The following is a 16657-nucleotide window of genomic DNA, read 5'->3' on the forward strand; positions in this document are numbered from 1 at the left end:
ATGTTTTTCTCAGTTCAGCATTTTTTTATCTGTGTGTTCTTGGACTACGAATATCTAATTTCCAATCTCCACTAAGCAGTGCACAGTACATCATTTATGATATCAATTATAATTCCCTTCAACATCTTCAGTTTTATGCTCTCCTTAGGAACCTTCATGAGATTTGAATAAATATTGTTTTCCTCACAGAGGCATTAAACACAGTGCTGTGACATGTTTAACTGCTCTCTCCACACAAAAAAAAGTCACAATTTCTTCCTCAAAGACAGAGGATTCTATAAACACAACATAGCTGTGGCTGTGGCTAACAAAAAATAAATTAATATACGTATTTAGATTTTTTAAAAAAAGAGGCTCCCATGAAATATTTAGTACTGTCGTTAATTCATAAAAATGTGAATACCTCCAGGGAAAAAAACATTAACTCATGATACTCGTACACTATTCAGAGTATTCAAGAACAGTGTTTTTTTTTTTTTTAATGATTTCTCCTTGGCTGACATAATAAAGTATGCAGAAATGTAACAAAGTGTCCTTTACTGTGGTGTCACAGTCACATTTGATATATATACTACGTGTGTTATTTTCCGGAAAATAAACATATTCTGAACGAGTGCTTGGTTGGATTGGTCAGAAATTCATCTCAAATATCTTGCAACTCTGGACCAAATCTGTTCAGACATTTGTGTCAAAGCTTCAGAAAAGCTTGGCAGGAGATGGAATATTTTTTTCACTGAGGCAAAGCTTTACTGAACTGTTTCTGTATTTGGGTCAAGGTTATATTTTCATTTGTGGCAGGTTGACAGGTTGTATTGTAGCATTCGTTTATGTTTTATGACCTTAACATTTCTTATGGTGGATTCTTAAAGTTACATTAAAGAACCTGAGAAAGTTGTAGCTTCCAAACAAAACATATTTGAGTCTACATGAGCTTTAGACGATTCTTTTTCATACTGTTCTGTGTGAATATACCTCTCTCGGCTCTCCGTGCCATCGTTGCAGCCGGGGAATGACTGTAACGGCACTGTAGCAGCACTTTCTGCCCGTGCTTAGTTTACATAGTTGTAACATCACAGCCGTACAGAAGTCCGTCACGTTTAAAGGCACAGTTTCTGAGTTTGGGCTTTCTGCATTTCTCTGTGGATTGAGCGTTTTGATACTTTCACAGAATTTATATTAACTAGCTTCATATATAAAAAACAACTTTAAAGATTCATCCCTGCACTCGTGAAAAAGGCACTATGAAAATTTATACAGTAAAATCAAAATCAAATCAACCTTTATTGATATGGCGCTTTTCATACAGAAAAGTATCGCAGAGTGCCTTACAGAGATGTACAGAAAAAGAGAAACATCAAATAAAATCAGGAGAAGAAAGTTAAAAGAACCCTACCCTACCACAATCATGCACAGAGACATACACAAATATATATACGTTCATTCACACATTCACATAAACACACACAGCCACACACACACAGACTCACACCTACGCAAACACCAGCTGTCACTACAGAGACATTGGCCGGGCAGCGAGACCTGAGGTACAGAGGAGTCTAGAGGAAGCTACCTTTGGGGGGCCAACCACACTGGGAGAGGTCCCAGTCCAAGGTCACAGGGAGCACCGCCACAGAGACCACCCCAACCCAGGCAGACAGGAGCCTCCGCACCAAAGTGCAGAGCCCTCTAGCCGCCCGGGCCGGAACTGTCCACGGGACAGCACCCCCCGCGGCCAGACCAGAGACAACTCCCAAACTGGCAGGCCCCCTGAGGAAACACTGGAGATTAAAAACTGTTGCCTAAAACAGTAAAGGGTTCAAATATGGAGGCTAAAAACACGAGGGACTAAAACATAAAAGCATAAAAGCATAGAGGCTAAAACATGAAATAGAAAATAAAAGCATGAGGCCATAAAATAAATAAAAGCATGAAGGCTAAAACACAGAGATTAAAACAGTAAAAAAGGATAAAAAGTGCTCTGATTAGCAAACCTTAGTCTTTTTATTCTCTAAGTCATGACACAACCCCACATCCATTGAACAGCCATGAGGATGTACAAAATATACATTCATCCATTTGATAGATGAAAGACATTGTCTAAAAGTGAATTTAATGGGTTTTTGGTAAATGCTTTTGATTCAGCATGTTTTTTATGCAAGTGAATGTTTGCAGCATCTTTCATCAGCAGTTTCATCCTCATAATCATTCCTGTTCATCACCATAAACAGGATTATGACTCTATATTTTAATGTAGATGTCATTCAACCAGTTTCATTTTTCATTGAGGGATTCACTTCACACACAAAGTAGACTTTCGAGTTTGCTTCATGTCCACCGGCTCAGTGTCAACAGGTTATGTCAACAACACAGCTACCTCTCAGTAAAAAGAGGCACAGAAAGTGTCATGTTTTCTCCTTATGATTGAGTTTTCATGATTATTGTGAATGATTTGATTGATATAGCGAAGAAACAGGTCAAAGAGACGATATTGTGTATCTTACTTGCAAGTTCAAAGAAAATCTGTCGGAAAAGAAAAGAGGGGCATCATCCTATTGTAACATCATACTGAGCTTTCAAATCACACTGTTCCAGCGGCAGCATTACACAGACCAGGTTAAGCAACATCACAAGTGAGTAATTACTTGCTAAAAAGTTGACAAAATTGGGACAAAAGTGTACTAATAAGTTGTTACTTACCTACTACTTCCTCTGTTATGGTGTTGCTATCTATTGGTATAATGATCTACTGTACCATAAAGTGCATTTCCCGAAAGTCAGTGGTGTGAGTGAGTTTTACCGGCATCCATCTGATAAGTCAGTGTGAGAAAAACCCAGATGACAGTCTCAGAGTAAATAAACAGTGAATATCCCAAAGTAATGTAACAGTTACTCAACCAGAGTGAATAAAAAGGAAGCCAACGCTCCAGATGACAATTCACTTCAGAAGGACAATTAAGCAGGTGAGATATCTTTAAGGTTTTTAATATGTGGATGAAAAAGTGTTCTGGTGTTTAATAATAACACAGTGATGTCTGATCTTCTCACACTTTTCCACCTTTCTTTCTTACTTTCCAGCGAGTTACCCTGCAAACCTGCAGTCTGTTTAATCCAAATGAAAACAAGAATGCAGAGTTAGTTTGATTAGGATGCTGAACGAGAGTTGTTCTTCTTCCAGGTGAAGCCTTGAGGTGTAACTGTGGAGGCCTGCGGAGATGTCCAGCCCGTGTGGAGACCTGCTCTGGACCTGGTATGGTCTGTGCCAGAGTCAACATTTACGCTGGAAGTAAGTGTTTGAATCTTCACTGGGCCTGAGCAGCAGTAAAGGGTCATCACTTATAATATCAATAATAACAACAACAACAAAGCAATACTTTCCCTGATGATCCATCCTGTCTTTTTCCATGTTCTCACAGCTCCCGGCTACTTCAAGGGCTGCATGAGGCAAGTCGCCTGTTTGAATATGAATCGTCCAGGAATATCATCTTCCTCTTGCTGCAGGAGTGACCGGTGCAACTGATCAATGATTATCATCATTATGACCGTCAACACTTCCTTTCATACATTAATATTTATCGTTCATTTATCTGCAATGTGTATCCTCATATGTCCAAATAAAGAGCAATGTGTTTTAAATGTGGTGTGTGTTTTATTTGATGTCCTCCATTTTTCTGTGTTATATACATTGATATTGTGACTTTATCAATTGTCTTTATAAGTGATAGGTAACATAATTGTAAGATGATTTTGATATTCACAATTGGACCAATTTTCAACAGTGAATTGATCAAATAGTGAAATGAAACTAATGGCATGACAGTGTTCAGCAATGGCAAAGGTTTATTCGAAGACAAGGCACCAGGAGCAGGCTTCTCACACTGCACTTGGCCCCAGGCTAACAGCTCCCTTAGCCTGGGGCGGAGAAAGTGTTCACACTGGCACGGTACTGGCACGTTCCAAGGGCTAACCCCAACTTTAGCCTGGGGCAACTTTTATTCTGGCTGGTAAAAGTCAAGTTTAAGCCACTGACATAAATATCCAGTCCTCCCCAAAATCATAACTTTTCTAATCATCACACAAATGTATTTGTTGTTTCAAATAAATCATAAGACTTCTAATGTCTAAATTGATTCTTTATTTGTTTATTTTTACAAATATGACTGGAAAAAATATGCATTTTCTCCCGGTGAATCAGTTGGGATTGTGTATTTCTCAGCATCCATGTCTGACCTTGATATAGTCAGTAACTCCATGTGTGAGTAAAAGCCAGATGACTATTTTAAAGTTAATGAAACACAGGATTTTCACTGGTTGTGCCAACAAGTCCAAATAAAAAGAAACCTCTCAGCCTGGAAGAGGAAACCAAACTCCAGTCAGACAATTTACCAGGTAAGACTTCTTAAGGTTTTTGTATATTTTCATGATGAAATTGCTCCCAGCTAAATATGACATATTCCCACTTTTGCTTTGTTCATGCAGAGATTGGTACTCAGACACAAGAAAACATGAAGGCTGTGATTCTTGCTCTTCTGGTGTTGGTGGTTGTGACTCAGGGTGAGTTGATGTACAGGAAACACAACGAACCTCACATCTATTTTCACCTAAAAACCAGCCCAAAGACTTTATACATGTATATGTATTTATTTTCCTTTCTCCAGGTCAAAACTTGATGTGCCACTGTGGAGGAAGGCATTGTTCAAGTACTATTCAGACGTGCTACGGTCGAAATATGGTCTGTGCCAACATCAGAGATCTCAGTAAGTACAAGCTGCTCTGTCTATCTACTGTTTGGCTGAACAATAAGGAAAAGCACATTAGCGGGACTAGGTCAGAGTCATAACTTTTACTGAAGTTGTCTAAAACTTCATCCTGTCTTGTTCCATGTTTCCAAAGATCTCAACTACTTTAGAGGTTGCATGGATGCACGTGAGTGTGCAGAGCTGAACGGACCGTACGGATCACCTGCCAACTGCTGCACAAGGAATCTGTGCAACTGATAAATGAAAGTTCACAATGAAAAACATCTTCAAGTTATAATAATAATAATAATCTCATAATAATAATCTCCTCTCATGTGTTGCATGCTTTCACAGCATCATAATAAAGCTAAAGCAGCTGTACTTCTTGCCTTGTCACTTTTTATACATCACTTTGAAGAAAAAAAACTAATAGTTTTCCAATCAAGCTTTAATTTACCTACAGTTATTGTGTTATATAGCAACATTTATTCTGGAAACATATTTACATTTCACAAAAAATTACAATTTCTAACCCTCACATTAGTTCCGGCCTGTTTTTAAACTTAATTACAAAGGAATTACTAATCACCACATTGGTCAGTTATTTATTTATTTAAAGATCTGACCATAAAAAAACATTTGTCTTTACCTCCTGGTGAATCAGTGAGGTCATATTGGGTTTCAATTCACTTCAGCTTTATTTTATTCATAGGGCAAAATCACAACAAGTTATTTCAAGACCACTCTTGATGACTTATTCATGATTTACAGAGACCTAACAGTTCCCCCATGAGCAGCAACAAGTTGCACTGTCTTTAATAGTAACAATAATAATAATAATAATAATAATAATAATAACAGCTATTATATACAGTTTTAATCTGACAATCTTTTGCACAATGTAGCGATGAAAACCTTCCCTATAACAGGCACGAACGTCGAACAGACCCGGCTCTATGGAGGACGGACATCTGTCTTAAAAAACAAAAAGGAGAGAGAGAGAGAAAAACAACCAGGCAGACAGGTTTCTCAGCATCCACGCCTGGCCTTGATACAGTAGGTCACTCAGAGTGTGAGTAAAAACCAGATGACAAATTTAGAGTTAATGATACACTGGGTTTCCATTGGTTGCTCAACAAGTCCGAATAAAGAGGAAGCTGGTAGCCTGACAGAACACATTTGAGGTTTCAACACTCCAGGACACTTTACCAGGTGAGATTTCTTTAAGGCTTTTAATATTTGCATGGTGGAATTTCTCCCAACAATATGGCATTTGATTTCTCACACTTTTCTTTTGCTTCGTTCAAAACGAGATCGGTGTACAGACACGTGAAAACATGAAGGCTGTGATTCTTGCTCTCCTGGTGTTGGTGGTTGTCGGTCAGGGTGAGTTAATGTACAGGAAACACAACAAACTTGCTATTATATTATTCGATTTCACCTCCAAACCAACCACAAGACTCTGCAGCTGATTAATATACATGTAACTGAATAAAATGTATCCAGTGTGTCTGTTTTCAGCTGAAGGACACTCATTTGTGGCAGGGAAAACGCAGCTTTACGTTGTAGAAAACTGTTAAAGATGATTGTATTTCTATTTTTCCAGGTGAAGCCTTGAAGTGTAACTGTGGGGGCACCACAAAGCCATGCTCAGGCCCTGTGGAGACCTGCTACGGATCGGATCAAGTCTGTGGCAGCATCACCCTTCATCCTGCAGGAGGCCGTAAGTAAAAGCATCTCAGCTAAAACAAAATACATTAGGAAAAAGATGCATCACCTGGACCAGTTCTTTTGTTAAAATAAACAAAACTTGTTAAACTTGTCTTAAAGTCCCTCCTGTCTTTTCCCCTGTTTTCACAGATGTGAGCTACATTGGAGGTTGCATGGGTGCATCTGACTGCAGGGCGCTGAGTAATTCACCTGTGTCATCTGGCAGATGCTGCCGGACTGACCTCTGCAATGATAAATGAACATGACGCAACACACTGTCCAGTTATAATGAACATGTGTACCTTTGCATCGTCAAAATAAAGATCAATCAGTTGCAAGTTTTTTCTGTTTTATTTTTTTTTCTTGAATCTTGTTGTTGATGCGTTGTTATTTACAATTATTGTGTTTGAAAGAAATCTTTTTTTCTGGCAGGTAAAAGTCAAGTTTTAGCAACAGCGATGACTTCATATTTAAAAAATCGGTACAGAAGCGTTGTGTGTTTTTCAACTAAATTACAAATACAATTCTCCTGACAGGTCTTTTGCACCTGATACAGTGGGGTACATCACATCTTTATCATTAATGTTATTTTATGGCATAGTATTTGCCTCCATTAGACACTTCACAGGGGATGTTTAGGGAGGAATAGCTCCACCTGCTTTTGAAAATATTTCTCTTTCTGTCACATTGCGCCGCCTTGTGGTACATGAGATGAACTCATCAAACTAAAGCAATGCATATGTGTGCATGCGTGTAAATGTACAACACATTTGGCATGTTAACATAGCACGTATTAATCAAACATTATAAATGTTTAGTTGACCATTAGTTCATCGTTGACTTATGACCGATTGTGAATTGAGCTACAATGTCATCAAACGAGGCAACTCTGCACCATCAATGTACCAAAAGTGTTTGTTTTTGTCACTGACAGGCTCAGGTTAGTTTGAGTGTCCGACTGTATTATGGAAGTATGTAGTATGTTAGTATCCTGCCATTCGCTCACGTGTACAGTAGCTACTGATGCAGGTCAACATAGTAACTTTTTCAACCATTTAAAAAGAATTAAGAATCAATAAAGTGAAAAAAGGGCAAACTTTTTTTTTAAAATAAGGAAGCATTAAAAGGGATAAAGAGCTAAACTTGAAATACATTGCTTTTTATTTAGATGATAGCAAAATACAGATAAATATTAATGTATACCAGGTCCAGAGCAGGTCTCCACAAGGGCTGGACATCTCCGCAGGCCTCCACAGTTACACCTCAAGGCTTCACCTGGAAGAAGAACAACTCTCGTTCAGCATCCTAATCAAACTAACTCTGCATTTTTGTTTTCATTTGGATTAAACAGACTGCAGGTTTGCAGGGTAACTCACTCTGACTGACAACCACCAGCACCAGAAGAGCAAGAATCACAGCCTTCATGTTTTCACGATGTTTCCTCGTCTCTGCACACAAGTCTGTGAATGAAGAAAGATGGAAAAGTGTGAGAAGATCAGACATCACTGTGTTATTATTAAACACCAGAACACTTTTTGATCCACATATTAAAAACCTTAAAGATATCTCACCTGCTTAATTGTCTTTCTGAAGTGAATTGTCATCTGGAGCGTTGGCTTCCTTTTTATTCACTCTGGTTGAGTAACTGTTACATTACTTTGGGATATTCACTGTTTTTTTGCAGAAAAAATGCTGATGTTGCTTAACCTGGTCTGAGAAATGAAGCTGCAGAAACACAGTGTGATTGAAAGTTCACTATGATGTAACACTTGTGACGTTGCTCCACTTTTGTTTAGTTTTCTGAAATGGACCACTCTGCACAATGTGGATTGTGCAGAGTGTTTCTACCACATTTTAACTTGGTAGAAATAAAAATAGTTGCTACTTTAAGTGTGTTTTGATGCCATTATGCACTTTTACTTTAGTAACATTTTGAATACAGGACTTCTTTTTCAATGTCATTTTCACAAAATATTCCTTACACCCCAAAATCATCACTCTCAAAAACCTGCTACAAGATTAAACAGTTTATTATTAGCAGTAGTGAAAGAAGTATTCCTATATTTTACTTAAAAGTGTCCCATTCCAGAAAACTAAACAAAAGTGGAGCAACATTTCAGTGTTACATCATAGTGAACTTTCAAATCACACTGTGTTTCAGCAGCTTCATTACTCAGACCAGGTTAAGAAACACTATGCTACTAAAAGTCAGTGGTGTAAGTGAGTTTTACCGGCATCCATCTGATAAGTCAGTGTGAGGAAAACCCAGATGACAGTTTCAGAGTAAATAAACAGTGAATATCCCAAAGTAATGTAACAGTTACTCAACCAGAGTGAATAAAAAGGAAGCCAACGCTCCAGATGACAATTCACTTCAGAAGGACAATTAAGCAGGTGAGATATCTTTAAGGTTTTGAATATGTGGATCAAAAAGTGTTCTGGTATTTAATAATAACACAGTGATGTCTGATCTTCTCACACTTTTCCACCTTTCTTCATTCACAGACTTGTGTGCAGAGACGAGGAAACATCGTGAAAACATGAAGGCTGTGATTTTTGCTCTCCTGGTGTTGGTGGTTGTCAGTCAGAGTGAGTTACCCTGCAAACCTGCAGTCTGTTTAATCCAAATGAAAACAACAATGCAGAGTTAGTTTGATTAGGATGCTGAACGAGAGTTGTTCTTCTTCCAGTTGAAGCCTTGAGGTGTAACTGCGGAGGCCTGCGGAGATGTCCAGCCCGTGTGGAGACCTGCTCTGGGTTTGCTATGGTCTGTGCCAGAGTCAACATTTATGCTGGAAGTAAGTGCTTTAATCTGCACTGGGCCTGAGCAGAAATGAATGAAATAAAATGCGACCACTCAACAACAAGGAAAAAATGACTTTTCTCAAGGATTTTTCCATGTTTTCACAGCTCCCGGCTACTTCAAGGGCTGCATGAAGGAAAGTGCCTGCGGGCATATGAACCGTCCAGGAATATCATCTTCTTATTGCTGCAGGAGTGATCTGTGCAACTGATGAATGAACGTCATCATTAGGACCGTCAACACATCCTCTGATAAATTAATATCCATCCGCCATGTAGTTTGTTTTCTGCTTTTCTATTAATAAAGAGCAACGTGTTTCAAGTTTAGCTGTTTTCCACTTTTAATGATTCCTTATTTTTTTTCCTCAAATTTTCCGCTTTAATACACAGTGATTTTTTTTTTGTCTTTGGTGATTGTTAAGCATTATTCATGAATATAAAAAAATTACACTATTATCCAGCCCAAACTGCCCAAACACGTTGTTTTTTTAAAAATTCAGGTTAAAACAAACAAACAAAAAAAAAGTTATTTAAGGATAAAAACAGATGAAACAGATGTGAATGTATTGTGCATTCACGCACATGTTTATATTTATGTTTATGTTAAGATAGTTTATATCAAATATGTGGAAAAAAAAAAAAGATCATACATTAATGGGCAGTCATAAAGAAAAGGGAAAAAAAACTGAGAGAAAAATACACGTACAATAGCAAAGTATAACAAAGTAAACTAAAAAATATAAATTCTGTTCACATATCCAAAAAGGAGTGTGTATTACAAAAGCAAAACCATGATGCAACACCTTGAAAGACTGTCATAGGTTATTTGCCAAATCAATTTTGAATGTGCAATTCAGTAAGCCTCAGTAATGGTCACAGTGCCATTAGCTAAGTGTAGTAGTATAGAAAGGTGATGTAGTGCCCTCTAGCTGCTAGAAAACCTTTGCGTGCTGGTGGCTGGAGGGTGGAGGGTGTATTTTCCTGAAATCCTGTCAACAGTTTTCAAGCATACAGCTGCCCCCTCGCATCTACAGTTATCAAGTGCAGCCCACACTTGTTCCCCCTGTTTATCGCCGCGATGCACTGCCATGGAGGGACATGGAGTTAGTCAGATGAAATGAGAAACATCTGTTCAGCTGCTTTTCTGACACTGAGTCTGCCACTGATACCAATATTCATCAATTTCTAAATGAAGAAGAATTTGAAAAGTTGAGTTTTGTTTCTTACAAAGGGAGACGATAGGGCTCCTCAACATAGGCTCAACATTTCTGCAAACTCTTAATGTTTTGCTGATTTGAATGACAATTGTTTTGATTGAATTTCTCCTTTCCCATTATAATTTTATTTTGTTTATCTTGTTATTTTGGTTCAGGTTTGCTTTTGTTGCAAAACAGCTTCTCTGATTTTGGCAGAAACAAGCAATCCTGTCACGAGGCCACACCTCTTGGTTAATATTTCAAAAATTGGACTTTGTGCTTAAAATCTGTTGTTGAACTTCATTGTCCAAGGTCAATAATGAACCTTTAAGATACACTTTTATTGTATCTGTAGATCTGTTTTCTCATTTGTGTTTGATCTCTTGTTTTTAAAATAAAAATGAATGGTGATATTTCAACATTGCACTCTGCCCTCCAAATGACTGTGAGCCACATTTAACTTGTTTGGAAACTTTCTCTATGTGTAATAGCAGCTTGTTCTACACAGGAAAATACAAGGAAAGAAAAGAGGCAAAGGAAAAAATACCTGGACCAGTTTAGAGTCATTCATTTTTTTTTCTTCATGTTTTCACAGACATCCGCTCCTTCAAGAGTGGAGGCTGCTGAGTCAGTCAGTTCACACCTGGCGCCTGTTGCAGGACTGACCCGTGCAACTGATTAATGAACGCCATGCACCACATCTTCCTGCACACATCTAATAATTACAATAATGATAATACATGTCATTTATATAGCATCTTTCAGAAAATAAGATGCAGCTCAAGTGCTTTACAAAAGAAGCAAGTCAATAACAGAGGTATTAAAAACAGGACACATACTAAAATCCTGAAAGAATTAATAAAAAAGACAAAAGTGGGATAATACTAGTAAGGAAAAAAGGTTTGGTGATAGTGTTACAAACAATTATAAAATAAAAACCATAAAACAAGGACAAGAGGTATACAAGAAATATCATATGACCATAATATTTGAAATTGGTGGGATTAATTCAGATCAAAATATAAATAAATAAACATAAATAAATCACATTCATTTGTGGTGGGAGTTTGGTCCAAACCATTTATCGTTGACACCAAATCTGAAAGCAATCTTCAATGTTACAGGCAGCCAGTGTAATGTCATTAGTACTGGTGTAATATGATCTTTTCTGTCACGTGGGGTGACAGGGAATACACAGAGAATTGGACCCAAATGCAGACACGGAACTCAGGAGACAGTATTAACAAATTTAATAAACTTATTTTACAAAAAGGTGCACTAAAACAAAGGAAAAACAAGAAGAGAACTGATACAAACTAGACACGAGGAATGAGCACAAAAGGAAAGGTACGCAGGGAGACATCTGGATATGTAGAGTATGATCTGGCCCTGAATGAGGCTCAGGACCGGCTTCATATACAGAGTGGAAGGTGATCAGTGCCAACAAGAATCACCTGCCAGGAAAACAAGCTCAAACCAGGGAAACAGAAAGGGGAGCACATACAGAAAAAAACACAGACAGAGGGAGACAAAGACGACGACTAAAAAGGAGAGGAGAACTGTCCTGATCCCATCACGACATTTTTCTTTTTTTTGATGTTCAAATTCTTGCTGCTGCTGGTCCGTCCATGTATACTAATAATGAATGTGCTGTTAAATTTTGAGACAAACACACCCTTTTTTTTCAGAGTTGAGGGGGGAAACAGGGATGTAATCAAATCTTTTTTAATTGATATATTATTGAATTTTTCACCTTGCCTCTCCTTGAACAAGAGAGAATGCAAAGTTCTCCTCTATGCTGATGACCTGGTGTTGTTCTCTCCAACTTAAGAAAGTCTAAAGCTGCACCTGAACCTCCTCCATCAGCTCAGTAAGCCCTGGGCCTTAACTGTTAACTTAGAAAAGACTAAAGTTGTGATTTTTCAAAAGCAAGAAAAACATGCGTAATTTTGTTTTGGAAACCTATAAATTACAACATACAAAGTACTACACGTGTGTCAGCCTGAACATCAGCTCCACAAGAAGCTTCAACATGGCTGGAAACGATCTGAGAGAAGAAGCAAGAAGGGCTTTCTGTGCAATTAAACCAAATATTAAATTTGACATTCCTGCTCCAATCTGGCTCAAACTTAGAACAATTATTCTGTATGCCATTGAAATCTGGGCCCCTCAACAAACGGGTCCAAATGCTCCGTCCACATCACATTTTCAGGCCCGGAGAGCCTCAGGACCACATACTGTACTTTCCCTAAATAACACACATTCACTCTTAATTTATACATACAACACAAACTCCCATGTTTATTGGGAGAAAAACATGATTGTGAAATTACTAAAGGTATAAGAGCCTGCGAGGACACACACACACACACACACACACACACACACACACACTCACAGGCAGACAGACAGACAGAGACACACACACACAATACAAACACAAATTGTGTTTATTCTGTATTGCTCAATTGCTTTGGCGAAGTTAACTCTTTCGATGTGAAAAAACAACAACCTTGAATTGAATTGAGTGTTCCTATTGGCTCAGGACAGAGATTGCAGAGAGGGGGTTTTTGCTCTTTACCTACTGCAAATTTAATGAAGAGTTAATGAAACACTGGATTTTCCCTGGTTGCACAACAAGTCCAAATAAAAAGAAACCTCTCAGCCTGGAAGAGGAATCCAAACTCCAGCAGGACAATTTACCAGGTAAGATTTCTTTAAGGTTTTTAATATTTTCATGATGAAATTGCTCCCTGCTAAATATGACATATTCCCACTTTTGCTTCATCCATGCAGAGATTGGTACTCAGACACAAGAAAACATGAAGGCTGTGATTCTTGCTCTTCTGGTGTTGGTGGTTGTGACTCAGGGTGAGTTAATGTACAGGAAACACAACGAACCTCACGTCTATTTCAAATTATTTGTAGCAGCTTTTGTTTGTAGACAACTGTTAAACATGATTTCATTTTAATTTTTCCAGGTCAAAACTTGATGTGCAACTGCGGAGGCCAGAAACGATGTTCAAGTAGTACTGAGACCTGCTATGGTCGAAATATGGTCTGTGCCAACATCAGAGATCTCAGTAAGTACACGTTGCTCCGTCTATCTACAGTTTGGCTAAACAATAAGGAAAAGCACATAAGCGGGACTAGGTCAGAGTCATTACTTTCACTGAAAACTTGAAGAAGTTGTCTAAAACTTCATCCTGTCTTTTTTCATGTTTTCACAGATCTCAACTACTATAAAGGTTGCATGGATGCAGATGAGTGTGCAGAGCGTAATAGACCGTACGGAGCACCTGCCAACTGCTGCACAAGGAATCTGTGCAACTGATGAATGAAAGTTCACAAAAAACAGAAAAGAAGAAAGAGTCATGCAACACATCTTCAAGTAATAATAATAATCTACTCTCATGTGTTGTATACATTCCTATTGTCATAATAAAGCTTGATCAGATGTGACGTTTGTGCCGTTTTACTATTTATACATCCCTTTACTAAAAAAGAAACAAAGAAACATCCCAAGGGTTTCAAATACAACATGGATCTTATTGTAAGTTTGCTGTTACTTATAATTGCTGTGTTATAAACCTTTATTCTGGCGGGGGAAAATACCTTTACTTCTGCAAAGTGAAGGTTTTGCAGCATAGTTCCTAGTCACAACTTGTATTACCTAATGTATACTCACAGTTTTGATGGCGTTCTTTGTATTTTTCAGCTGAATTACAATTCAGCTTTTCTGCCCCGATTCAACTGTGAAGGGAAGAAAATCCATTTTTGTCATCTTGTTTTTGTTTTTGGCATTTTGGAGTTCACTAGATGGTTTCACAGGGCAGATTTAGACAGGGAAAACAGAAGAAACAATACCTCAGCAATACTTCAGAATCGTTGACCTCTTTCTCTCTTTATCACATTGCACCACCATGTGGTAGATGATTGGAGCCACTGTATGTACACATTTTAGAGACTGGGCTGTTGGCCCATAAAGTCAAAATGAGACGGTTGACATAACAAATAACAATATTAGTCTCTTTTTTCATTTAAAAGCAAGACAATGGTAAACATATAGACTGTCATCATCATAAAAACAGGGTACAGTAACCAAGAGTTACACAGTTGTTGGTGTATTTGGTTAATGTGGACTTTATCATGATGCCGTTTTACTCATCACTCACTCACACAAAATCCCTGTGTATACAAACAGAAAATCTGAGGGTAAAGAATAAAAAAATAAGGTTGAAACACATTGCTCTTTATTAAGAGAAAAGCAGAATACAATACAATACATAACAGATGGATATTAATTTATCAGAGGATGTGTTGACGGTCCTAATGATGACGTTCATTCATCAGTTGCACAGATCACTCCTGCAGCAATAAGAAGATGATATTCCTGGACGGTTCATATGCCCGCAGGCACTTTCCTTCATGCAGCCCTTGAAGTAGCCGGGAGCTGTGAAAACATGGAAAAATCCTTGAGAAAAGTCATTTTTTCCTTGTTGTTGAGTGGTCGCATTTTATTTCATTCATTGCTGCTCAGGCCCAGTGAGGATTAAAGCACTTACTTCCAGCATAAATGTTGACACTAGCACAGACCATAGCAAACCCAGAGCAGGTCTCCACACGGGCTGGACATCTCCGCAGGCCTCCACAGTTACACCTCAAGGCTTCACCTGGAAGAAGAACAACTCTCGTTCAGCATCCTAATCAAACTAACTCTGCATTGTTGTTTTCATTTGGATTAAACAGACTGCAGGTTTGCAGGGTAACTCACTGAGAAGATCAGACATCACTGTGTTATTATTAAATACCAGAACACTTTTTGATCCACATATTAAAAACCTTAAAGATATCTCACCTGCTTAATTGTCCTTCTGAAGTGAATCTTCATCTGGAGCGTTGGCTTCCTTTTTATTCACTCTGGTTGAGTAACTGTTGCATTACTTCGGGATATTCACTGTTTATTTACTCTGAAACTGTCATCTGGGTTTTCCTCACACTGACTTATCAGATGGATGCCGGTAAAACTCACTTACACCACTGACTTTTAGTAGCATGGTGTTGCTTAACCTGGTCTGAGTAATGAAGCTGCTGAAACACAGTGTGATTTGAAAGTTCACTATGATGTAACACTGAGATGTTGCTCCACTTTTGTTTAGCTTTGTAAAATGGGCCACTTTTAAGTAAAATATAGGAATACTTCTTCCACTACTGCTAATAATAAACTGTTTAATCTTGTAGCAGGTTTTTGAGAATGATGATTTTGGGGTGTAAGGAATATTTTGTGACAATGACACTGTAAAAGAAGTCCTGTTTTCAAAATGTTACTAAAGTAAAAGTGCATAATGGCATCAAAACACACTTAAAGTAGCAACTATTTTTATTTCTACCAAGTTAATAATCCACATTGTGCAGAGTGGTCCATTTTACAAAAACTAAACAAAAGTGGAGCAACGTCACAAGTGTTACATCATAGTGAACTTTCAATCACACTGTTTCTGCAGCTTCATTTCTCTGACCAGGTTAAGCAACACCATACTGTGCTACTATACATCAGTGGTGTGAGTGTGTTTTCCTGGCATCCATTGCCTTGATTATTCACTCTGTGACGAAAACCCAGATGACAGTTTCAGAGTAAATAAACAGTGGATATCCCAAAGTAATGTAACAGTTACTCAACCAGAGTGAATAAAAAGGAAGCCAACGCTCCAGATGACAATTCACTTCAGAAGGACAATTAAGCAGGTGAGATATCTTTAAGGTTTTTAATATGTGGATCAGAAAGTGTTCTGGTGTTTAATAATAACACAGTGATGTCTGATCTTCTCACACTTTTCCATCTTTCTTCATTCACAGACTTGTGTGCAGAGACGAGGAAACATCGTGAAAACATGAAGGCTGTGATTCTTGCTCTCCTGGTGTTGGTGGTTGTCAGTCAGAGTGAGTTAATGTACAGGAAACACAACAAACTTGCTATTATATTATTCAATTTCACCTCGAAACTAACCACAAGACTCTGCAGCTGATTAATATACATGTAACTGAATAAAATGTATCCAGTGTGTCTGTTTTCAGCTGAAGGACACTTATTTGTGGCAGGGAAAACGCAGCTTTACTTTGTAGAAAACTGTTAAACATGATTTTATTTTTATTTTTCCAGGTGAAGCCTTGAAGTGTAACTGTGGGGGCACATATAAGCGATGCTCAGGCCCT

At 38.1% G+C, this 16657-nt stretch overlaps 1 protein-coding gene across 1 annotated transcript in view; it reads right to left on the reverse strand.

Moving 5' to 3' along the window:
• The window catches only part of LOC310961026 (synaptic vesicle membrane protein VAT-1 homolog), a 243107-nt gene that overhangs the window by 4399 nt on the left and 222051 nt on the right, over positions 1 to 16657 (reverse strand). The gene's annotated exons all lie outside the window — the stretch shown is intronic.

Source organism: Echiichthys vipera (assembly GCF_963691815.1).
Source record: "Echiichthys vipera genome assembly, chromosome: 18".
NCBI lineage: Eukaryota > Metazoa > Chordata > Actinopteri > Perciformes > Trachinidae > Echiichthys > Echiichthys vipera.